The following is a 26993-nucleotide window of genomic DNA, read 5'->3' as shown; positions in this document are numbered from 1 at the left end:
ATTATATATATATATGTTGCAGGGAACCAGAACTGTTGCTGAGCACCGGGCCATATCCAGTGTGGCAAGAAAATAGACTGAGCTCAATGAAAAGCAGCAAAATAGATCTTTTCAAAGAAGGTAAGCAACTTGCGAATTGGAAGATGTGACGTAGTTATTTACAGTTTATGACTCGAGTGCATTTATTACTGAGCATTTTTATATCTAATTCATATTAAAGAATTTTCATATGGACCTTAACACCAAATGTAATCTTAAACTTATCAGATCTATTCTATCCAAATATCCTTCTCTTGCTTGCTCTCCATCGTTGATTCCAGGAAACAACTCTCCTCCTTTAACTAGAAAATTGAGTTTAGTTTATTGTCACATGAAAAGCTTTTGTTGCGTGCTAACTAGTTAGCGGAAAGATAATGGTAGACAAAAATGCTGGAGAAACTCAGCGGGTGCAGCAGCATCTATGGAGCGGAGGAAATAGGCAACGTTTCGGGCCGAAACCCTGAAGGAAATAGGCAACGTTTCGGGCCGAAACCCTGAAGGAAATAGGCAACGTTTCGGGCCGAAACCCAGAAGGGTTTCGGGCCGAAACGTTGCCTATTTCCTTCGCTCCATAGATGCTGCTGCACCCGCTGAGTTTCTCCAGCATTTTTGTCTACCTTCGATTTTCCAGCATCTGCAGTTCCTTCTTAAACACAGTGTAAAGATAATACATGATTACATTCGAGCCATCCACAGTGTTCAGATAAAAAGAATAATGTTGATTACATTTAGTGCAAGATAAAACCAGTAAAGTCAGATCAAAAATAGTCCGAGCAGGGTCTCCAACAAGGCAGATAGTGGTTCAGGACTGCTCTCTAGTTATGGTAGAATGGTTCAGTTGCCTGATAACAGCTGGGAAGAAACTGTGCTGAATCTGGAGGTGTGCTTTTTCACACTTCTATATCTTGCAAAAAGTCCTCAATTTGTCAAGCATAGGTGAGATTTTTTTTAGAAATTTGGATGATATGATCCCTTTTAACATTGACAAGCCAAAGATGGGATGTCGGCCAGTTTCACATCACACTGGGTTTTCATTCCTTGCACCTCAGCAGCGGGGATAAAACAGCTGGGGGGTTAATTGACCAAGGGGTTAATCAATCAGATGTTAATCACTTGTGTGCAGGGGTTAATTGAACAGTGAGTAAAAGGAGCTGAGAAGGGTTAGGGAAGAGGGAGTTAAATAGTTTGGAGTTAACTGTGCAAGGGATAAAATGTCAAGGGTTAAACAGATAGGAGTTGATTGGGGAATGATTAAACAGATAAGGGCACTGAACAAGAATTGAACATGGAAGGAGTGATCAACCCCTGATTGTTAACAGAGTTAATTAAGCAGGGTATTAATCATACAGGGGAAGGTGTTAATTTGGGATATCAGAAAGGGGTTTAAATAGACTGGGAATTGAGCAGTATGGGTTAGTTGGGATGTGTGCGCAAAGGAACTGCAGATACTTGGTTTATACCAAAGATAGACACAAAATGCTGGGGTAACTCAGAGGGGCAGGCAGCATCTCTGGAGAAAGGGTCTCGACCCAAAACGTCACCCATTTCTTCTCTCCAGAAATGTTGCCTGTCCCACTGAGTTACTCCAACATTTTGTCTCAATCAAGGGTTAGTTAGGAATCGGCTGATTTCGTGTTACCGTCAAGAACGATCTTGTCTCCAAAGTTTCTGACATTGTATTTGTACGTCCCATAAATTTTCATTTTGTAACGTGATTTCCTGTGAAATTTTTTTTTCATTTAGTGCACTAGAATTTATTAAGACAACCTATCTTAAAATCCAACCTGTGGACATACAAAAAGCCACTGAGTCAGGTTGTTCTGTAACAGGATTATATTTAATTTTCAAGTACATTTGTTGCAGAAATAGTTGTAAACAAGATGGATACACTGGAGACTGCAGATGTTGAAATCTTGGCCAACATACAAGTTGCTTGAAGAGTATCGGGAGTCAGGCAACATCTGTGCAGGGAAATGGACCGATGATGTTTTGGGTTGGGACCCTTCTTCAGGTGTTGAAGAAGTTGTTAACAATCTATTGTGTTTTGACCTATGCATGATAGAAACATAGAAACATAGAAATTAGGTGCAGGAGTAGGCCATTCGGCCCTTCGAGCCTGCACCGCCATTCAATATGATCATGGCTGATCATCCAACTCAGTATCCCGTACCTGCCTTCTCTCCATACCCTCTGATCCCCTTAGCCACATCTAACTCCCTCTTAAATATAGCCAATGAACTGGCCTCGACTACCCTCTGTGGCAGAGAGTTCCAGAGATTCACCACTCTCTGTGTGAAAAAAGTTCTTCTCATCTCGGTTTTAAAGGATTTCCCCCTTATCCTTAAGCTGTGACCCCTTGTCCTGGACTTCCCCAACATCGGGAGCAATCTTCCTGCATCTAGCCTGTCCAACCCCTTAAGAATTTTGTAAGTTACTATAAGATCCCCTCTCAATCTCCTAAATTCTAGAGAGTATAAACCAAGTCTATCCAGTCTTTCTTCATAAGACAGTCCTGACATCCCAGGAATCAGTCTGGTGAACCTTCTCTGCACTCCCTCTATGGCAATAATGTCCTTCCTCAGATTTGGAGACCAAAACTGTACACAATACTCCAGGTGTGGTCTCACCAAGACCCTGTACAACTGCAGTAGAACCTCCCTGCTCCTATACTCAAATCCTTTTGCTATGAAAGCTAACATACCATTCGCCTTCTTCACTGCCTGCTGCACCTGCATGCCTACTTTCAATGACTGGTGTACCATGGCACCCAGGTCTCGCTGCATCTCCCCTTTTCCTAGTCGGCCACCATTCAGATAATAGTCTGCTTTCCTGTTTTTGCCACCAAAATGGATAACCTCACATTTATCCACATTATACTGCATCTGCCAAACATTTGCCCACTCACCCAGCCTATCCAAGTCACCTTGCAGTCTCCTAGCATCCTCCTCCATGATATCCTGCCAATGTCCAATGGATGACACAGTACAACTTTAAAATAATCCAAACCAGTCTGGAAAATACCCTTTTCTAGTAAATGATACACTAACAGCATAGATAATTTCAAAAGAAAAATAGATGAGCACTTGAGAAGTAACAGCTGAGCTGAAAGGCAGGGTTGAAGTATCAGGAATGGGCAGAGATTGACTGGAGCATGAAGGCCAGCACTGATTAGTTGGACTGAATATTGACACAACGTGCTGGAGTAACTCAGTGGGTCAGGCAGCATCTCTGGAGAAAAGGTAACATTTCGGGTGAGACCCTCTTTGGACCATTCAGACTGAATGGTTAGTTAATGGAAGTGTCAACTTAAGAGGCTATATGGCCATTCCTAGTTCTACTAATCCCCTTGCTCTTCCATATTGTCCATTTTTTGTCCTTTTCATATCTGTCGTAAGTTCCTTCTGAAAGTCGAATGCCTGTTATGTAATGTCTGGTGTCTATGAGTGACACACTGATGTCTGTACGGACTAACCCGTGTTTCATTGTGAATACAGATGCTGCATTATCTTATCCGAAACCCTCGGTCTGAAGGAAATAGGCAACGTTTCGGGCTGAAACCCAGAAGGGTTTCGGCCCGAAACGTTGCCTATTTCCTTCGCTCCATAGATGCTGCTGCACCCGCTGAGTTTCTCCAGCATTTTTGTCTACCTTCGATTTTCCAGCATCTGCAGTTCCTTCTTAAATGCTGCATTATCTTGTATGTTTCACCAAAGCAGCAGGTACAACACACATGCTCGCCATGTATTCTTGTGTGTGTTTATCGGATTAAATTTTTGCACTACCAAAAAAAGAAGAAATACTACCGCTGTGTGGGGGTGTGGGGTGGGGGGAACAGAAGGATTTTTAACTTGTATCCTGATTTCTGGGCAACTTATGGAACTTTCTGCCTTCAGTCTAGCTGAAATGCAGATCCGTCAGCGGCTCTACTTGTTTGAGAGAAGCAGAACGACTTTTGTAACTGGAATGGAGCTGTGTGAAAAGGGGTCAGAGGCTCCCCGTCTGAAAATCTAGCCTGCCTCTCTTATTTGGCAATCTGACCCGCGGGTCACAAGCTGTGGTTCCAGGTCTATTGATCTCCAGAGGGGGTGGGGGGTTGAAGTCGAGGGAGCGAGAAGCTTGTCTGAGTAGTGCGCTGTCTGGACTTTGTACATTCCTCGCTTCTAGGGGGTGTGGACTTGCAGAAGGAGCTGCTATTGGGAGGGAGAAACGTGCGTTAAAAAGTGCTCAAGCCCGGCTTGTTAGTCTGAGCATGCTCTATTCACCACCCCCCTCCCCTCCCCTCCCCATGTCGGTCCAAGCCTCGCAGTCTGAAGTCGCCGGAAGATTATACAGAGTGGATTTTACTTTGCGAGAGGGACACCTGATTGACAGTGGCCCCTCTGAGCAGATAAGCTGACAAAACGTAGACTTTCCTGAATGAACTTTAACCGAGGAAACGCGTTGTTTGCAGGAATAAAACTAAACAAAAAAAACATCTCTTTGCGAAGAGGGAATGCAAGAGGGGAAGTTTAAAAAAAGCAGAGCAACCTGTGGAATCGAGGACTCCAATAGGTCAGTACACAGGCTGGGGGATGGCTAATGTTTCTTGCTATTTCACAGGGACTTTTTTTTGAGTGGTTATTACTTAAAGTTGAAGCTTCTGAGCACATGTTCCAGTCTGTTTGATTTGAGTAATAATTTCATGCAGAGGGGGGTGAATCTGGGAAAAGGTTTTGATTATTTTTGGTTGTGTGTTATTTTTAAGAACCGAGTTGCTTTGAAAGCCTGCAATTACCAAATATAATTTCATATTGTTCCTCAAAGTTGAGCATGTTCTCATCTCTGCTTGTCACGCACACGTGCACATACATGCACACACATGCAGAAACTGCACGCATTGCGAATGCACAGTACATACATATTACATGCATACATATACGATGTTTGGGGGGGGGGGGAAACCCTTTATACTTATCATGCCCCCACCACCCTGAATCCTTGTCCTTTTTAATGCTTGTCCGACTTGCTCGCTGCTCTGTGGCAGAGGGTGCTTGAATAGCTGGCTTTGTGCTTTCAGCCTGGCGAGACGAGGGGTCAACCCCCCAAAAGCCCTTTGTCAAACTGTATTAAAAGATAACAATGTGCCTTTGCTGCAGATTTTATCCCACGTATCCTGGAAAAAAATTCTTGACTCAAAGTCTCCGCTATGTTTTGTGACCCCCCCCCCCCGAACCAGAATATAATTCTACCTTTATGCAAATGACAATCTGAATGTTGCAGTATGGAGGTCTAGAGAATCATAGTGTATTCTACTGGAAACAAAAATAATGTTGGTATCAAATAATTAAGAAGTACATATTTTAAATAATTGCAGATATCTTCGAAGAAAATCCTGTCGATTTTTAACCTCAACCCAATTTGCATTATTTTCACTTCCCATTTTTCAAGTACTTTACACGCTCTCCTCGTTTCCTTTAATGTCTAGGTCTTACATCCTATCGTCTTTTTCCCATTTTCTTCCCTTATCTACCTCATTTCTCAACTACTGACGGGGAGCATTTTACTTTGCACTGAGTTTATATACGTACGTGTGTGTGTGTGTTTCTGTGTGTAAGTGTGCTTGTGAATGCGCACTGGTCAGAGAAGTTATATGTATTAAAATGAGAGAGAGAGAAAATGAGAAAATGTTTTGTGAAAATGATATGAAACATCTGTGCAAAATTTGGTTTCTACTTTTACAATTTTACTCAGAATTTGAAACCCAGCACCATTATTTCCCTTTGCCTGTCCTGCTGATTGCATGCTTCTTTGAAGGGTTGTTATTATTACATGTTATCCAACATTCGTAAATGTTACCATTATGTGGATCACAGATATTCTTGGTGCTTTCTGTGCTTAATTGATAATTTCCAGTGGTGTGGTTTTCAAACAAGTGTATTGTTAAGGTAATAGGACTTTTATGCATTCATGAATTAAATAAATATTGAATGTACCTTCTTTTATCCAGAGTACAATTCAGTTCCAAGTAAACTCATGAGTATTAGGAGTACCAGGGATATATTTTCATTCAGGGTCATGGAGGATGGATGGAGCCGCTTGCTTTTAATTCTTTGCAATAGACCATGTTCTGTTGCAGAGTGGAGCCAATCAGATTTAGAACATAGACCATAGAAGTCAGTACAGCACCAGAACCCTACCTTGGCCCACTATACCTGTGCAGAACACGATGCCAAGACCATCTCTTATCTGCCTGCATATAATCCATATGCTGGGGCATATCCATATGCCTATCCAAAAGTCCCTCAAATGCCATTATTGTATCTGCCTCATCCACTGGCACCATCCGCAGCTCGATCCAGACACTCGCCACCCTATGTGTAAAGAAAACAACCTTCCCCGCACATTCACAGGGCTAAAGTGGTGGAGGGAGCAACAGGTGAAATACAAGGAGATAGAAAATAAAAATAAAATAAATAAATACTTTATTGAACCCCTCAGGGAAATTCAGATGTCCAGAAGCCAACAGCCAACAAACCCACACATTCAGAACGAAAGCAGACAAAAAATACATAAAATACAATATGGACAATACCTGAAAGCAATAAATACTTAAAAAGACGCAATAATTAACTATTAAAAATGCAAAGCATCCCCATACTGCCTAGCGGTCAGTATTATAAAATCTAATGGCTGCAGGGGTGAAGGATCTCCTGAACCGCTCCGTTCTACAGCGCAGGGAGAGGAGCCGGTTGTTGTTCCGTGTGCTCTTTTGACCCTCCAGAATTTCATGGAGGGGGTGCACAGAGTTGTCGAGGATGGCCAGCACCTTGTTCCTCATACGCCTCTCAAGCACATCCACCACAGATAGGGCTCTAAAACATCTTTGCAACATTTTGCTGGTATTCCGGAAGCTCAACACTTGCTTGCTCTCTTCATGGTTTTGCCTCCAAGTACCAGAGTGAACCGGAGGAGCCTACCTTTACCCTCCCGACACCAATGATGTGCAGTATCTCTGCAAAAGAAAAGTGTGAGATCCCTGACATATTATCCCTTTCAATCAATGAAGTCCAGAGGCTTCAACAAACAGTAGTTGAAGATCCCATGGTGTAAGTTTGCAGTTGAGTTTGACCCAGTGCCTGGGAAAATATGTATCCCTCCTGACCTAATAAAAACAGCAAAGGTGGTATTTGGACTTTCTTTGAAGGGTGTGGTATCAACGTTACTCCAACTGCAGGTCTTTAGTTGCACCAAACCATTGGATGGGGCTGGATTTCTGATGAAACGTTAATCTGAATGTTTTGGTGGTTTAAAGGTGATATATAAAGTTTTTTTCTAAATATTAATTTTATTAGAAGCAATTGTACAGGAGAAAGTAATCGACATAACAATTATGCGATGTTCGTACAGCTTCAGTTTTAACATTTTATAAACTAATAAGTAAATCGGAAAAAAAGGAAAGAAGGGAAAGGAAGAAGAAAGGAAAAAGAAAAGAAAGAATTTCGAAAAAGATTCAAAAAAGAAAAACCCTGAACTAACGAAGAAGTGAAAAAAAAAGAGCGGAGATATATCCCACTACCCTTCCCTACACCCGCTCACCCGACCCTAGCGTCGGTTTTGAATTTGTGTTCAACCATTATGTTGTTGAAGACATTCAGTGAAAGGAGACCATATTTTGGAAGTGAAATATAAAGTTAGAGGACCATGACTGGGCAAGGCTAGATTGTTGGCCTGTATTTAGAGTAACATTTTCTTTAGAGTGAGTTATAAATGAAAATTTATTTGAATGGTTAAGTTGGGCAGTGGGAAATTGTGTCAATTTGCAGAATATGATGCCCTCAAATGAATTACAGGCTGGGACCTAATCTAAAGGTTGGAGTGCATCATAAATAGTAACAGTTAGCCAAGCGTGATTTTAATGTTCAAACTTTAAAGTCTAGATTATTGAACTTGTTCATTTTTATTTCTTGGGTGTACTTCGTTTTACTTTGGTCGAACTGCCCTAAACACGCTGACCCGTACTAATCTGTTGCTGTACTTGTCTGCTCATTCACCTTACTTGTTTGAGAGAATCTAGACCTATTGATGCCACTGGAAGAGCCAACCATTGAGCACAATCAAAGCCGTCGACTGGGCATTATCCAAAAGTTGTGCGAATCCCATCTCTCCACTAGGGCCCAATACATGTGGCAGAGGAGCATGATGAGAAGCAATTCAAGCTTGGCGACCCATTGCATGACAGTCTCTCGTTTCCCCTCAACACAAATACTCCAAATGGACACAACACGCTGGAGTAACTCAGCGGCTCAGGCAGTATCTCTGGAGAAAAGGAATAGGTGACGTTTTTGAGTTGGAACCCTACTTCAGAGTGAAAGACGGAGAAGGCCAGAACAAAACTGGGCCGGCAAGCGATGACTTCAGGAAGGGTTGAGTCCATAATGGCCCATTGTTGGCTGGGGAAGATATGGTAATGACAAGGGATACAAGGGTGCAAACAGTGGAACAAATAGGACGACTAGTGGTGAGGGGGGGGGGGGGGAGAGGGGGGAGAGGGAGAAGAGAGAGGTGGAAGGAATGCAGCAGTTAGTTGAAATTTGAGTAATCTATGTTCATACCTCTGGGGTGTAAACTGCCCGAGCGAAATATGAGGTGCTGTTCAGGGCTCCAGGACAAATACACCAGGGCTTTTTGTGCCTCAGGCTTTCAGCATACTTTAGTATGTGTGCATTTTCCAGATAACTTTAGCTGTAACCTTTGGTCATGCTGAAAAACATTAAAACATACTGTTGGCACGGCTCCAGAAGTCGACAGGAACCAGATGTAAATAATCTCCCGTCTCAGTTGATAGGATCCTTGACTTGAAATCCATAGGTCAGGGATTCGCAGGCGTGAAAGCCTACACGATCTATGCTGACACTCTTAAACGACGGAGGGAATTTGGCGCCGGCTGATCACATACTTTAGATCAGAAATGACATCCATCTTAGGTGGACAAAAGATTCCATGTTGCTATTTTGAAGAGTGTTGGAGTTAACACCCATTTATCTGTAACTGAGTATCACCAAAGCCAAATGATCTAAACTTATTATGTTACTGTACTTTGGATCTTGCTTTGTGCAAATTGACTTTTATGGACAAGGACAAAGGACATTTCCTACAATGGGACAGAGAATTCACTTCAGAGGTTAAGAAGGAACTGCAGATGCTGGAAAATCGAAGGTAGACAAAAGTGCTGGAGAAACTCAGCGGGTGCAGCAGCATCTAAGAAACCAAGGAAATAGGCAAAGTTTTGGGCCGAAACCCTTCTTCAGACCCACTGATTTATCTGACTGAAATCTATCTTCACTTCAGAGGTTTATTGGTTGCGATCGTTTTTGGGAGATACTAAGAATATGAAATGCTTTTTTTTTCTGTTTCAATTTTTCATTCTGCTTACCATAGATTTCCCATCTTACAGTGGGGAAGTCGGTTAGAGGAGTGTTGGAATAAGTTGGCGTGGGAGGAATTTCCTGGAGAAAGACACAAAAAGCTGGAGTAACTCAGCGGATCAGTCAGCATCTCTGGAGAGAAGGTGATGTATCGGTCCGAGACCCTTCTTCAGACAGGAATTTCCTGGAGTGGGATCTCTGACTGAAATCCCAGTTTCTGAATAGTTGATAGGGTTGTCCATCCATTTGTCCAGTAGATTCATCACCTTGATCACTGTATTTTGGTTCCATGGGCTCCGTTTAAGATGGTGCACTTAAAGAGTTGTGGTCATCAGAGTAGCTGCTGAGATGCAAGGCAAGAATTTTATTTCATCGAAAAGCCTCATCTCCACCAAACCCACAAGGTTAATTTTCATTTGATATTTTCAGCTGATCAGGGTCTGGTGGACATTACTTTAAGCTTTCTTGCTATTTTGATTGATTAAATCGCTGTAAAATTGCAAGTAGCGGCTTTGCCAATCAGTCCAATCAGTCACAGGTACACAAAAATGCTGGAGAAACTCAACGGGTGCAGCAGCATCTATGGAGCGAAGGAAATAGGCAACATTTTGGGCCGAAACCCTTCTTCAGACCATGTCCACAGCTTCCCTTTGCCTCAATCACTGTCTTACACTCCAGACGATTAGTCTACCCTTGCAGCCTCAAGCATTCCTCTTGTCTTGTATATCGGCCATTTAGTTTTGGCTCGGCCAAGTGACTGAGATCCCATTTAAAATCTCATCTGCATCCTTTCCTTTCCTTTTGCACCCATGTCCCTGATCCTCGTTCCTCCCTCCCCGCCACTGCTTCCACCGATCACCCACCAGCAACCCCTCCTTCTACACTCTTGGTCCTGATGCAGTCTCCATCTGAAACATCAGTCATCTCTTTGAACCACAGCTGCTGCCTGGCCCCAGGAGTTTATTTCCCCAGATTCCAGCATCTGTAGTCACTTGTGTCCAAACATTTAGAAGATTGAGGGGGGATCTTATAGAAACTTACAAAATTCTTAAGGGGTTGGACAGGCTAGATGCAGGAAGATTGTTCCCGATGTTGGGGAAGTCCAGAACTAGGGGACACAGTTTAAGGATAAGAGGGAAGTCTTTTAGGACCGAGATGAGAAAATCATTTTTCACACAGAGAGTGGTGAATCTGTGGAATTCTCTGCCACAGAAGGTAATTGAGGCCAGTTCATTGGCTATATTTAAGAGGGAGTTAGATGTGGCCCTTGTGGCTAAAGGGATCAGGGGGTATGGAGAGAAGGCAGGGATGGGATACTGAGTTGGATGATCAGCCATGATCATATCGAATGGCGGTGCAGGGCCGAATGGCCTACTCCTGCACCTATTTTCTATGTTTTCTAACATAAGCCTCTGTCTTACTTGGATGTGCCATGTTTCACCATGCATTGTTTTTTTAATTCATTCATGTTATGGGATCTATAATATTTAAGTGCCTGTCCCACTTGAATTTCAGGTCAATGGTGGCTCGAACATATTGATAGCTAGGAACTCATTGAAAGTCTGGTTGCTGAGTTGGACCCTCTTCTCGGCTTCTCTTCATTGCCTGCCACTCTTGTGGTGGTACTTGACTCTTATCACCCCTTATCTGAATATATTTAGATCTTGAAGCATCCAGGCATACATTGCTTTATCTGCTAAAAATTTCAAATGGGGCAATTGTGCAATTTTAAAATGTAAAAACTCCACTTCTGACCTTATGAATGCAGAAAGGTCATTGATGAAGCAACTGTGGATGGGTTGGGTTGAGGAGCCTTGAGGAGTTCCGGCAATAATGTCTGAGGTTCAGAATGATTGATGTGCAATCTTCCTTTTCAGCCTATTAACTTTCACCCCATCGATTACCTCTGCTATCTGCAGTTCTGCCACTACTTTGTCAGCATCTTCTTCTTTAGTTATCACTGATACAAAGTGCTCTAGCTTTATTCTGCATCCCTAAAGGGCCTGTCCCGCTTACACAATATGGTCACTCACGACCATACAGGCGTCACGTGTCGACATGTCACGGGGTGATGCCTGTATGGTCGTGAGTAGTCGCCCAAGGAGTCGTACCTTTTTCTGGTCACCGCTGGATTTTCAACATTTTGAACATTTTCAGCAACCTGCTGCAACTATGACGGGTGCCGGCAGTCGCCGAAAAAAATTGCGTAAGTGGGACAGGCCCTTAACTAATGACTAATAGGACTAATGAACATGGGTGGATGATCAGTGTGAATTCTGTGGGCTAAAGACTGGTTTCCATGCTGTGTCTCTGAGTTTGTCCCGAAAACCACTCTGGGATATTTCTCTGTGCCACGTGCAGTACTTGTGTGTAACTTGATCGTACTCGTCTAGGGTGTGATTTGAGTGGAAAACAAACAAAGGTTTATCACTGCATCTCATCACGTGTCAAAAATAAGCCACCACCAATACTGAACACACAGGAATAGTCTCCATGAAGCCAATTGCATGAAATTGTTTCATCTGCCACTTTCATGCAGTAACCTTGAACCATTGGCACACAAACACAGATTTTGTCAGAATTGTAGGATGAACCCACAAAAAACTTCCCCAAACTTCTTGGCATGTTTGTTGGACCCTTTTCAGAGAATAGGTTTCAGAGAATAGACTTTTGTACAAAAGGGAATGGCTGTTTCCTGGTACAAATTTATAGTCACACAAAGTGGATTGAATTTAAACGCAAGAGTTTACGTAGCCCACTGTACATGCATTGAACACACTAGAGACAGGAAAGATGTTCCCGATGTTGGGGGAGTCCAGAACCAGGGGCCACAGTTTAAGAATAAGGAGTAAGCCATTTAGAACGGAGACAAGGAAACATTTTTTCTCACAGAGAGTGGTGAGTCTGTGGAATTCTCTGCCTCAGAGGGCGGTGGAAGCAGGTTCTCTGAATGCTTTCAAGGGAGAGCTAGATAGGGCTCTTAAAAATAGCGGAGTTGGGATATGGGGAGAAGGCAGGAACGGGCTACTGATTGGGGATGATCAGCCATGGCGGTGCTGGCTCGAAGGGTGAATGGCCTACTCCTGCGTCTATTGTCTATTGATAAGTTAAGATCATTATATGCATGGCCACATATGAGAACGCAAACTGACAATGGCCTTCAACTTTGATCTTCCCCGTGGCAAATGTTACAAAACAGGATGGCATTAAGTAAATTCTCACTCCTTCTGCCATGAGGCTTTGAATGAGGTATCCAAGAGGTTGGTCAGAACAGTTAAAGAAGCTCTCAAAACAAATGTTCTGGAGGATATTCAGACATCAGAACAAAACATTACAGCTGAAATACAAGCCAACTCTGAACACCACCACAGGGTATACAGCTGCAGACCTCTTTATGAAGTGTGTTTGAGAACACACTTCTGCCTTGTTCAAATAAATTTGGCTCCTGGAGTCAAACGACCAAGTCGGAACCATCACTGTTCCACGAATCGGAATACACTGAACTTTCAAACGTAAGCGAGCAGGCTCACATTCTTGGCCTACATCGCAAGTCAAGCACAAACAAATAAATAATCGGTATTGGTCTGATGAGCTGAGATTTATCCGCATGAACTTTGTGTCAAAATCCATAGTGTTCATACAGATCAAAATATATTGATCAAGTAAACACTAAAGTTGAATCAAATCTAGATAATGAACAACTCAGCCATTAAATGATGTCTGAATTGGTTCTGGTGGATAGTTTGGGAAGTTAAATGCTAAATCCAAACATGTCCTTCAAACAGACGCCTTGAGTTCAGAACCATAATTGGATAGTTCGAATGTAGATTGAAGATCAACATTTATAAGAAGGAATCTTAACCAAATATCAAACCAGACTTACAATTGTTCATTAAATGTGTATAATGATACAAATGTTTTTTTTTCTAAAGGAGCTCTATAATGTATCTTTCAGTGTGGATCTTGTGCATGTTTGATCAGTGATCCTAGATAGACAAAATTGCTGGAGAAACTCAGCGGGTGCGGCAGCATCTATGGAGCGAAGGAAAGAGGCAACGTTTCGTCCCGAAACGTTGCCTCTTTCCTTCGCTCCATAGATGCTGCCGCACCCGCTGAGTTTCTCCAGCAATTTTGTCTACCTTCGATTCTCCAGCATCTGCAGTCTCTTCTTGATCAGTGATCCCATTTGGCAGTGGAATTGTATGTTGTCCGCCTACTTCACAACATTGGAATATTTCCACAGATGTTCAGTCTATTAGCTGAAAGGCTCAATATGGAAGGGTGCTGCTTCGTAGCTGTATGTCAATGCATTCATAAAGGCATGGTAGGCACGAGAGCCTAATGGGTTCCTTGTGCTGTAACTTCAACAAAGTGAACTACAAATTCCATAAAGGTGCTTTGAGAGGTATAGCTCAGTGCACAGCAGGAAGTCGAGCAGATGTGCTTGACACAGCCCTGCAGTGCTCAATACACCTACGTGACATGCCAGCCCTTCCTTCTTAAATCAATTATTACACCATATGTTTGTATAGAAAGTAAGATTTCTTATGACATGATCTATTATCTCTAGAATATGAAAAACTGCAAAAGTGAGCATTCTCAGGTCAAGTCAGTTTAAGAATAAGATCCATTATTTCTCTGTGTGGGAAGGAACTGCAGATGCCGGTTTAAACCAAAGATCGACACAAAATGCTGGAGTAACTCATCGGTCAGGCAGCACCTCTGGAGAGATGGAATGGGTGACGTTTTGGGTCGAGACTCTTCTTCAGACAGAAGTCTGAAGTTTAAAGAAGGGTCTCTACCTGAAACATCACCTATTCCTTCTCTCCAGAGATTTTCTTTTGGGTTTTTTTTGTGTGCCTGTTCCATTATTTATCTGCTCTGAGAATGTACCTCATATCCACTCTTGGTACAATTCTTTCTGTAGTCAGATAGAGATTGTTTTATCACTCCCTTATATATTTTGTCCTACCAGTGAAAATGGAAAAGCAGTGTCACCGATGGATGAGATCGGGATGACCTATCGCCCATTTGAAATTATCTGTGGTGAAATTGGTGATGGTGAGAATCTTGTTCCAATCCCGGCTTTGTGCACATTCCTAATGTCTTTTCTCCCTCTGTTCCATCTTTGTACTTCCCTGTCCAATGTCCACTACCACTCTCTCCCCATTAAAGCACTCCTAAAACCTACCTCTGCAATCAACCTTTGGGCTGGTTGTCATAAAGTCTCATATCTTTTGATTATTGCACCTGAGATCCACCGCAGGATATTTTACAATGGTAAAGGCCCTAATTAAATGTCAATTGGTTTTGATAGATATGAATCCAGGTGTCTGGACCTGAAACGTCACCCATCCAGAGATGCTGCCTGTCCCGCAGAGTTACGCCAGCATTTTGTGTCTACCTTTGAATCCAGGTGCCTGAGACTTGAATCAAAATATCCACACACCAGTCAGTTCTTACCCTTGTTCACTTCTGCTTTAATTGGTAATAATTCTGGACAACTGGTATTAGTTACTGCATACACAATGCTTGTCATCCCATTTCTTGCTAACTGCTAAGTACAGATTTGCAGTTGAATGAACTCTTTACCTGCTTTGGACACCATCAATGTGGTAGTGAGACCAGGTCTGAGGCTAAATCTTTGCATTTGTGGATATTTGTGCTGCATCACATTGTATTTGCTGTGTGGCATTTTGTGCAATGTAGTTCTCATCATCCTTGGTCACTTGTTCTAAATGGGAACATGTGCTGCTACTGAGCGATATATTAATAATGAATTAAAGCCCATTAGGTGTTATATTATTTATTGAAGCACGTTGGCCTTTCCAGCAAAGTGCTGTGGTTTCTCTGTATCAGAAACTTGCATTCATGAAGGTAAAATCTGATATTGGTAATGGCTACCATGTGACAAATGGTGCAGGCTCACCACGGTCCTTCAGAGAAGAAAGCCGCTGTCTTTTACCAGCCGAACCTTTATGCGAATTGAGCGCAATAACATTGACTTGTATCAGCCCTTTGAAAACCATTCACATCTTACCCTTCCATATCTCTAGACTCCCTCTCCCCTGACTCTCAGTCTGAAGAAGGGTCTCGACCCTAAACGTCACGCATTCCTTCTCTCCAGAGATGCTGCCTGTGTTACTCCAGTGTTTTGTGTCTATCTGCAATCACCTTCAAACAGAAGTGCAGCATGAGTGGTCTGTCCTGGGCACCAGCATCACAGGGCCACTCTTCTATCTATTTGTTTAAGAAGGAACTGCAGATGCTGGAAAATCGAAGGTAGACAAAAGTCCTGGAGAAACTCAGCGGGTACAGCAGCATCTATGGAGCGAAGGAAATAGGCAATGTTTCGGGCCGAAACCCTTCTTCAGACTGATGAAGGGTTTCGGCCCGAAACGTAGCCTATTTCCTTCGCTCCATAGATGCTGCTGCACGCGCTGAGTTTCTCCAGGACTTTTGTCTACCTCTTCTATCTATTTGTTCACTCTCTGTGTTTTCAAGATCTCTGAACACTGGATAGTGATCTTTGCTGTTATGAACTTTAATGTTGAAGAATTATTTTTGAGCACCAGCTCTACTTCTAACCAAATCTTATTTTATACAGTTTGAAACCTGGCAGTGGAGATGTGTTGAGGAATATCTTGCCTAAAGTAAACCGGATAAATCAGTTACAACCCACTCAGTCCAATCCCAATAGGTAACAAGGTAACAAGGCTTTGAAGACAATGCTATAGAAGCAGTCTTTACAGTACCTTTCTCTTAGTCCTGGAGTCATAATATTCACATCCACCTTCAACACCTGAGGATAAAGCAGTCGATGCCCTTGCGTAGATCGAACTGCACAACCATCGAGGAGAGACTTATAAAAAAGAAGTAAAGATTATCTTACTTGAGCTGGCCAAAGAATATATTGAACAATGCCAAACTACCTTCCTTGACGTAACTGTTATTCCATATCTTCCCATCCTGGTTTAATGGGTGAGGGGGAATATTGATGGATTGTAGTGAAGTCACCATTCATCACATACTTAACTAATAACCATGGCGATACAGATAGAATAGCAGAGATTGGGCTGTAGCTCATTTCCTGATGCTTCAAACACTACCAGTTGTGTCAAGAATCTGATGGGTTATCATCTACTCTGTCTGAATGAATAGAATCCCAACTACACACAAGAACCTAGACTTCAGCCCACATAATCTGTTCCCCATACACCATCTTACACTAATTCCTTCATTAACAACACACTATGGCTGCTGTGTATAATCTACAAGAAGCACTACAGGAGCTTATCAAGGCTTTTGCCAAAGAACCTCCCAAAACTGTGACCATCTCCACTTGTGTGGATGAGGGCAACAGATGCCTTGGAATGTCATTGATTGATGGTTCTTGTCTAAATTCAACACGCATATATATCTCCATTTCACACCTTCCATATCTCTCATTTCCCTCTCCCATGACTCTCAGTCTGAAGAAGGGTCTCGACCTGAAACATCACCCATTCCTTCTATCCAAAGATGCTGCCGGTCCCGCTGAGTCACTCAGAACTTTCTGTCTATCTTCGGTGTAAACCAGCATCTGCAGTTCCTTCCTACCAATATCTCCGTTCCTTCATTGTCACTGGGTCTAAGTAGTGGAACTTCCATCTCAACAGCAGGTGGAATTCCTTCATCACACAAACTACAATGAGACAAGGAGGTGGTTCACCATCTTCTCAAGGTTTTTTTTAATGGATGGGTGAATAGTGCACCTTGACAATTATCCAGTGATCCATTTTAAAAGTGTAAAGCCTTCGTCACAAGCAAGCTATGGTCTGGAAATTAGTATTCTATGTGAAACACAGGAAATGGTATTCTATTTGAGCAGAATAGTAGCATTACTTTTCTTAGGCCCCCTTCAGTCATGGCTGGCATTGGGTGTCGCCAGGATGCTACTCCCTATATGGAGGATGCCTGTGCGTGACTTTGTTTAACGTGGGGAGACTGGTGAACAGACAGCCACCTCACGGTCCTTGACAGATCTGGGTCAGGATCCTGTGGCATGGAGTCCAAGACGACCGGAGACCCTTTTCGGCTGCAGCCTTCATCCGCCTTCCCAGCCGTTGTGACGCTCCACTAAGGTCAGCCATCATCCTCCACCTGTTCCACTGTTGAGGTCTTGGTTGGATTGGCTCTTTGTCAGAGACCTCCCCCTCGACCTTACTGCCATGGGTGCCCCTACCAGGAGCATAGCTCCAGACGGCATCGCTCTCAAGATCTCAGGTCCACACAAGCTTCTCCACGGAGAAGGTACTTCGGTCTCGACCCGAAACGTCACCCATTCCTTTGCTCCATAGATGCTGCCTCACCTACCTTTGTTCAAAGTTGGTGAAGTGGTGCACTGCATGCAGTTCACAAGACGGCAAATTCTTGGTGTGTATGATGTAACAGATGTGGCCAACCTGCCTGTGTAATCAGGGTTTATACAAGAATTGCCAGCGAGTACAAAGCATTATAAATTCTTATGAAATTGAAAAAGGTATTTAAAGGCCAGGACATAAAACCTTTGTGACTTGTCTGGCTCGGCCTTGCAGAAGTACTGTACCATGAAGCCGAGTTAAGCATTAATCAAGGATCCTCGTGATAGGCAGTTCCTGTTTGCTGTGTGCTCAAGGTTGTCACTCCCGACTGAGTTTATTTGGCTTTGAAAGGCATGACCCCACCCCCACCCTACTCTTGCCATTCCTGGCTTATAACCTGTTTGAAACTGGATTTAAAACATGGCAAGGAGTTCCAATTTTCAATCCAGCGCAGAAATCAAACGAAATGTGAGGTCGGTTCAGGTCAGACTGTGAGGGGGAAAATGCTGGATACTGACAGTGTGTTGACTAATATAACTGCAGCAGAGTGAGTGGGGGCCCAGGACTGCCAAGCTAAATTTGATGTGGGGCCAAAAGGAGACAATAAAACAAATGGTGACTCGAGCCTTCATCAAAGGGATAGGGTTTAAGGAACATCTGAGAGAGAAATTGAAAAGCAGAGAGAAAGAGGGAAGGAATTCCAGAACCTAGCAATTAGGCACTGTGTAAAATTATATTCAAGTTACAGCACAGAAGCGTGACTCCTGTCAGTGTTTATGCTCATTGTATCTTCCCTTGAAAGACACCAATGTTATTCACCCCGGCAGCAGATACCACCAACGTCTACATTCTCACCGCTCTGGTGTAAGCCACAGGGTAATTAGCTCGGCTGGTCAGTGCCTGCCATGTCCTTACCCAATTAGAACAGCAAAAAATGTCGATAAGCTTCGACCTCTGGCATGGCCATTGCCAAATGCCCATCATCTGGAAAACATGCAAGATAAAATGCAGGCTGTTTGTTTATCAAACCAAAATGCTTTGTCCAGCTGGATTTCTGTTGCCCACTATCCTATTTTCCAATTCCAAAGAATTTCTAAAGAATTGCCCAGAAGTTAAACCCTGCTGGGTGGGTTTTAATGGGTCAGACCACAATGACTGCAGCATGTAACCCAGGGTCACTGTTTGCATTTCCTGGAAGCCACAGTTATCTTGGCCTGGTGTGGAGGGTCTATCCCGTGCCCGTGGTTCTATGGAGGAGATCCAGGCAATGAAAACAAAAATTGGGCAAAGTCGTGCACATGTGTCCATGATCACCTGAGACTAAAGGCAAAGTTAAGACTGCAGACAAAGCTGTCACTGGATATATGTCACCTTTTATATGTCTGACATTCGGAGATAGATCAACATTGAAATAAGTCATTAAAATAAATAAAGTTCATTAAAAACACTTGCAAAAATGACTTTGCCCCCTAATCTGCAGGCTGAGGATCCTCTTGAAGTCACTAGTTTTCCGTATGCTATGCCAGTGACTGGCACAGGATTTGTGTGATGATCCCATGGAGTATAGCTGTGGAACGCAACAAGACTGGGTATCGCTGCCATTTTCCCTGTCGGGTCCTCTGACAGACGCACACCTCAAGGACTAACTTTGGGTCCAATGGCTGATGTCAATGGTTCCCTTTGGAATCACAGCCAAAGCCAGTAAAATTCAGATGGTTATGGACATCCTCCTTAACTTGCTGAAAATACTCATCTGAAAACATAACTTCAGCAACCTTTTAATTAATTAACTAATTTGTGTAAATACCCCAGATGTCTATTGGACCTGACAATTACATGCCCACAGAATAACGCATTCACTGAGTTGCATTGAGTATGGGATTACAGAGGCTGGATTACTTTACACAGTTTGGTATAATCCAGGCTGCTCTTGATATGAGATATTCCAAAAGGTAAAATGGAAATGGGAGGAAATGAAACAAATGGCTGCAAAGTAGCCACCTTTGATCAGGAGTTGAGATTAAGGACTTCCCCACTGTGTTGCAGTCCACATAATGGCTGTATGTTTCTGCGTTGGTAACTGAATGATATACACAATTAGTAGTGCTGAGCCCCAAGTGTAAATGATTTGTATCCATCTGTAGATATCGTCAAATTACATTTGTCATGAGGTTCAGAGGCAGAGAATGCAACAATGCTGCTATATGTCTTATTGCAACAGACTCGGGTGAGGTTCTAGGCACATGACTCTGTGCTACAAGTAAGAATACTCAACTATCACCGAGTCCCTAAGCACTAATTATGCAGATTTACAATGAATTCATATCAGCAGCCAGTTTCAAGGGCTAGCTACGATCTGATGACCTTTCTGTCTCAATTTAAGGGTCTGGTTATAGAAACCAACTGTAACCATAGAGTGTTGCACAGAATGTACTGTACAGAATGAGGCCACAACCTAATTCGTCTGACCACTGCTGTTATTACTCTAAGCCTCTCACTCCCATTGTTCACCTCACCCTTTCACAGTATTTCATATTTCTTTCCCCTTTGGATGCTTACCAGCTTCATCTTATATACATCTGTAGGATTCAACTCAACTAGTGAATAACACACCGTCACTGCTCGTTGAGTGAAGAATCTTGTTTTGGATTAAATTATTTCTAAAATATATTTATTATTCTTAGTTTTGGGATCCATCACATCTTCTACCTGTTCACCTTGTTGAGCCGCCCACCATTTTAAAGGCATCCATCAGGTCAGCCCTCAGCATTCTGTTTCCCTTCCCCAAAAAAGCGATACAGTTGTAAAGTGGTTACTTTTTGAAGGCTGTAAATCCTCAGTTCTGGGGTCATCATTGCGGGTGTATATTTTCACTTTTTCTAGCTCCTCTTGTCCAGTCTTTTGTGGTGTGTGTGTGGAGAATAGAATTGTGTGCAATGTCCCGAATGTGGTCTGACCAGGATGCTGTATTGGGCAAAGCAGTGAATGTGTTAACTTAAATCTTGCCGAATAGCACCGTGCATGTGAGATGCTTTTGAGCCCTGAGCCATGTAAAAAATGCTGATTCCTCGGATATTGTAAGGTTTTAGGACAATGGCGGACATTTTATTCAATGCACAGATTTCTTTGGAGTCTCAAAATGGCCGCTATTAGAGAGAGAGAGAAGTATTTCTTCATGCATCCAGTCAGCTGCCTGTTCCACGTTTAACCTGCTGTAAGGATTTCTGTTTGGCAGGTGAACGCAAGACTGTTTAACTGAGCCACGTCTACAAGACTGTTCAATTAGCTGTTTTCTGCTTTTAAATTGGCTCCAGGCAAATGCCGATAAAATCATTTGTGCCAGATTTTTTTTTTTTGTCTTGGGACGGACTTGTTGAACCATTTATCCTGAAATGCCCCCTTCTTGTTTGTTTCATTCAGTGAATGGTATGTGATGGGAATTTATAAAAAGTCCTCGCACATTTTAGCTTTCAGTTATCAGGGCCGTGAATTCTGGTTATCAAATCCCAAGTGCCTGCAACATTCTCGCTCACTTATTTCAGGCACACAGCATTGTTTGCTTCTTAAAACTGTTCTGCATGAGGACACTGGATACTGTGCCCATCGTGTCTCTAGCTTCCGATCACCGCCATACTGCAAACAATCCGTTTCCCACTAATCTACCCCTTGCATCAGGCTGTCAACTAATGCCAGTGAGCAATTGGGCTAAGATTAGGAATCGAGGGAAAGCAAGATCTCATGTAGAAGCAAGAAACCGCAGGTGCCGATTTAATTTAAAAAAAAATACAGAAAGTGCTGGAGTAACTTAGCGGGTCAGGCAAGTTCTCAGCTCTGGAGAAAATGGATAGGTGACGGTTCGTGGCAGGACCCTTCTTGAGACCCCATTTCTGGCCTGATGTTCATGGGCTAAACATTTCCCACCAGGGGTCAGTATATAATTAGACAATAGACCAGGCGGCCATTTTCCATGTCCATTCCATTCACGACGTCAGTGTAATCTATACAGTGTCTTCCATGTAGTTGAAAATTATAAAGGTGATGATTCATCAAAGTGTTATTAAACAAAATCTGACCGAGACACACAAAGAAATATTAAGGCAGGTAAATAGGTTATTGTTTAAAGAACCTTCAGCCTGAGGAAGGGTTCCAATCCAGAACATTACCTATCCATGCAGAGATGCTGCCTGTCCTGCTGAGTTACTACAACACTCGATGTTCAAAGAGTTGTGCTTTGTGGATCATCTTAAAGGAGATGTGTAGGGATAGAATGCTGGGTTGTAGGGCCCAAGCAACTGAAGACACACTCATCATCATCAGCCCAGTTAAATGATGGAAATTGGGTTATTGCTTTTCGTCAGATTTGATGGAGGCAGTAGGCATCAGGAAGGTGTGAAACCATGAAGGGTACTAGACATTAAATAAGAACAAATCTTGAACACAAAGTAGTTTGATGATCAACCTGGGTGAAGGGTGGCCAGAACCATCCAAACACTGATCAACAAACTTCTGAATTCTCTGGGGTGGAACTCTCTCCAAGACAGACAGACGTGAAGCTCACCGTTTGACCTGTTTTTACAAAATGTTAAATGGTCAGCTCGACATAGACTACAAGACCGACACCAAACCCAAACCAATTAGGAGCAGACGAGGGCATTCCATCTAATTTGTGATCCCAGCTACAAAGACAGATGTGTACAGCAATTCGTTCTTCCCCCGCACAAATAAAACATGGAATAATCTCCACCGAACTATAGTTACCCAACCAGATGCAACTAAATTTAAAGTAGCTCTTTCTTCCCAATACCCCTTTCTGGCTTAAGCCCTCCCTTCACCACCTCCAGTTTAAATTCCATTTGGAATATTTTGGAGGACCAAGAAACCAAGATCATGTATAGTTGGCAATTAAATAACAGAATAACCGAGTCCATACCCATCAGCGATCCCCGCCCATTAACACTATCCAACACACACTTGGGACAATTTACACTTATACCAAGTATACAAACCCAAGCCAATTAACCTGTACGTCTTTGGTGCGTGGGAAGAAACCAAAGATCTCGGAGGAACCCTACACGGTCATGGGGAGAACGTACAAACTCCGTTCAGCCAGCACCCATAGTCGGGATCAAACACCCTTCTCTGGTGCTGCAAGCGCTGTAAGGCAGCACCTTTACCACTGCGCCACCGTGCCACCAATGTTGCCAGTGATTTTCTTTGGAAAAGTTGTTAAACCAAGGTTGGCCCAAAAGATTTCATGTCATCCCCCAGTTGAGAGATCAGTGGCTATGGCCAATATTCATTATTCAATGAGCACCATTGGAAAAATAGCATATTATTTATTGATTCTTGTCAAATTGCTGTTTGTGGGAATATGTGCAATTGCCACATTGCAAAAATGACAACTTTTCATAGGTAGTAAACCACTGACACCAACTGAGCTCACAAATAGTATGAAATAAATACAAACTTTTGTTTTCTCTTTGATCTGTAAAGACTTGTCCAAATAAGTTGACTTTTTGTATAAGGATGCTTCATAGATCTGCAGGGTTGGCAGGAAGAATATTAAAGTAGGATTTGCCAATAGGTTAGATCAGTAGAGGCACAAAATGTTTGACTCTCAGTTAACAGTTAGATCTATTAATGACGCTGTGCCTGTAGAAAGGCCAAGAATAAACCAGCAAGAACAAGTCACCACGTGCTGAAGATTACACGGGTTCTGGGAACTTGCCGGAAGCTCTGACATTTCCACTTGTGTTAGTTTCTTTGGAATAAGATGACAACCCCAGCTTTGTGAATTATGGATCTGAAAATTTTAGATGCTGCCGCCCACTTTGATAAGCAAGTCCCAGGCCATTTACTGGCACCTGTGATGAACTCTGCAAATCTATTGTAGACAAAAAGCTGGAGAAACTCAGCGGGTGAAGCAGCATCTATGAAGCGAAGGAATGGGTGACGTTTTGGGTCGAGACTCTTCTTCAGACTGATGTGGTGGTGTGGCGGGTAGAAGAAAGGAAGAGGCAGAGACAGTGGGCTGTGGGAGAGCTGGGAAGGGGAGGGGAAGGAGGGAGAAAGCAAGGACTACCTGAAATTGGAGGTCAATGGGGTGTAAACTACCCAAGCGAAATATGAGGTGCTGCTCCTCCAATTTGCGGTGGGACTCACTCTGGCCATGGAGGAGGCCCAGGACAGAAAGGTTCGGATTTGGAATGGGAGGGGGAGTTGAAGTGCTGAGCCACCGGGAGATCAGGTTGGTTAATGCGAACTGAGTGGAGGACTATTTGTCGTATTGTGCTCAGTTGGATGTCTATCGCACAGTATTGCAACTTTGTCCACTGCACCTTGAAATGTTTCTGTGTGTCATGCAATGGCAACAGTATTGTGCAAAATATAGGCAGTATCAGCATCTAAAATAGCTAGCAAAATCATTTTATTCATTAAAATAGGACTGAAGTAGGGTCACTGTGGTGGTTAAAGTTTACTCATTAATTTTAAGGTTATTGTGAATAAAGAAGACAAAGGTATTTGTCTGAGAATGATGTATCATCCAATTAGGAATGTTGTTTGCTTTACGATAGTGTGGGAACACAGGAGTTAGTGAGGACTGACATTTTTTTATACTCATTTTCAGGATTCAGGCTTGGCTGGCATGACTAGTATTTATTGCCCAACCATAATTACCCTAAACAAAGCTGTGGTGAGCTGCCTTGTTCAACTGCTGCAGTCCTTGTGGTGAAAAGGTTCTCCTAAAATGTTCCAGGATTTAGACCCAGCGACAAGGATGGACTGGTGATATATTTCCAAGTCAGGTTGGTACCTAGCTTGGAGGGAGATTTGTAGTTTAGTTTAGCTTAGACATGCAGCGCGGAAACAAGCCCTTTGGCCCACCGAGTCTGCACCGACCACATTAACACTGTCCCACACACACACACACACACACACACACACACACACACACGAGGGACAATTTACAATTAACCTACAAACCTGTAAATTTTTGGAGTGCGGGAGGAAAGTGGAGATCCCGGAGAAAACTCACGCAGATCACGGGGGGGGGGGGATCATTCAAAAACTCCATACAGGCAAGAACCCATAGTCAAGATCAGACCAGGGTCTGTGGAGCTGTAAGGCAGCAACTCTACCCATGTGCAGTTGTGGGCTCTTGTCCTTTTTGGTGGTGGAGGTCACAGGATTGGAAGGTGCTGATGGCTTAGTTTATGTCAATAACTACATTGAATTTTGTAGATGATGCACAACGAAGCCATTGTGCATTGAAGGTGGAGGGAATGATGGTTTATTGTGGTTGCTGATTGCCATTCAAATGGTTCATCAGGTCAAGTCGGAGGGAGTTCCCCCCCCTCCCCCCCCGCCACAGGTACCATGTAATCCCGCGCTACCTGCTCCATGGTCGGATAGTCGGCGGCTAAACCGTCTCCCCCACCTGGTTTGCCAGGTGAGGAGGGGGCTGTGGACCCCCAGCAGGACCACAAGACAAGACCTGTCAAAGGGCGGATGAGCTTCTAGCGAGCCAACGGCCATCCACACTTCAGTAGAAGTTGCGATCACTGTCGTACACGGCATTGTAAGGCACCGTGCCCGTTGATGTTTTCAATGACGATGATGCTGATGATGATTCAAATGGGCAGCTTGCTGCTGGATGATGTTGAGCTTCTTGTTGCCACAGCACTCAGCAAGCAAGATGGGTTTATTCCATCAATCTTATCTGTGTGCTTAAATGGTGGAAATCATTCCGTGATAAGGGGTTATCCAGCCTCTTGACCCATTTTTGAATCTACAGTTTATATGAATAGTCTAATTAAATTTCTGTTAAGTGGTGCTAGGTTAATATCTTGAACGTCAAAAATAAATGGTTGATAGGTGGATATGTGTAGGAAGGAACTGCAGATGTTGGTTAAACAGAAGATAGACACAAGATGTTGCAGTAACTCAGCGGGTCAGGTAGCATCTCTGGAGAAAAGGAATAGATGATGTTTCAGGTCGAGACCCTTCTCCAGATGGAAATGACTTTGTCATTTCTTGTTGGAAATGGTAGTGCCAGGCACTTTTGTGGTGCAAATGTTACTTGTCACTTGTGAGTCCTTACTGAATGTTGCCTACGACTTGTGTAGGAAGGAACTGCAGATGCTGGTTTAAACTGAAGATAGACACAAAAAGCTGGAGTAACTCAGCAGGTCAGGCGGCATCTCTGGAGAGAAGGAATGGGTGACGTTTTGCCTCGAGACTTCTCCTGACTGGAGTTGTGACATAACGTGCAGTCATCAACAAACGTTGCCGTTTTTGATCTAACGATGGAAGAAAGGTAAACAATGAGGCAGCTGAAAAGGTTGGATCTCAGTGCTGAATTGTGGAACATCTGCAGTGATGTCCCAGGACTTGGATAATTGGCCTTCAGCAGCCACAGCAAGGATTGGTTCCAAATATTCCAGTGCTTTCCCCTTGAACCCCAATGACTTATACCAGGCTCTCTTGTTGCCACACTCAGTCACATGCTGTCAAGAGCAGTCGCTCTTAGGAATTCAGCATTTGGCATGTTTGGCCAGGGCTGTGATGAGGTCCCAACAAAACACAAAAAGGATATTACTGAGGAGATTATTGCTAAATGGTTTTGATAGAACTGTTGACAATGAGGCAATTAGATGGATTGAATTTGTCCTGGTGAACAACATTGACTTTCCACGTTGTCTGGTGGATGCCAACGTCGTAACTATTTTGGAATGGCCCAAACTCGCATCTAGTTCTGGAGCATGGGGTTTCACGCTATCCTTGTGATATCGTCTAGGTATATCGCCTTTCCTATATCCAATGCTCCCAGCCATTTCTTGACATCATGCAGATATGGCAAGTAACAATGTGAGAGCATTGGTCTGGACAGTTATGTCAGCCAATAGCTTTAATAGCGAATGAACTGTCATTACTCAAAGGACACATGATCATTGAGATTGCAATGTTCATCAGACAGATGCAGATTCAGAGAATATACTGCGGGTAAAAATCTATCTTTTGTTCAATTTACCAACCACTCGAGATATTATGTCATCTATGCTGAAATTCAATTCTAAAATTTGGTTCCATTGACCCGTTTCAGATCAGTATCTAATCCGGACGTATGTTGGGAGTTTAATGCATGCAACAAAGCTAATTGCAAGCCCAAATGTAGATCGCTAGGTAATGGCTTTTATACCCTTGTCCC

General features: G+C 43.1%; 1 long non-coding RNA gene across 9 annotated transcripts in view; it reads left to right on the top strand.

Annotated features, from left to right (window-relative positions):
- LOC116991328 overlaps positions 1–26993 on the top strand; it is a 222036-nt gene that overhangs the window by 10769 nt on the left and 184274 nt on the right. For 7 of the 9 annotated variants that reach the window (XR_004416755.1, XR_004416759.1, XR_004416760.1 and 4 more), the window contains exon 1: positions 4137–4590. This is a non-coding gene — a long non-coding RNA (uncharacterized LOC116991328). Of the gene's footprint in view, positions 1–22; positions 121–4136; positions 4591–26993 lie in introns of those variants that run through there. The other 2 variants (XR_004416757.1, XR_004416761.1) reach the window with 2 other exon arrangements.

Source organism: Amblyraja radiata, chromosome 33 (assembly GCF_010909765.2).
Source record: "Amblyraja radiata isolate CabotCenter1 chromosome 33, sAmbRad1.1.pri, whole genome shotgun sequence".
Lineage (NCBI taxonomy): Eukaryota > Metazoa > Chordata > Chondrichthyes > Rajiformes > Rajidae > Amblyraja > Amblyraja radiata.
The sequence above is the reverse complement of the archived record's forward strand: the minus strand, read 5'-3'. Positions and strand labels throughout refer to the sequence as shown.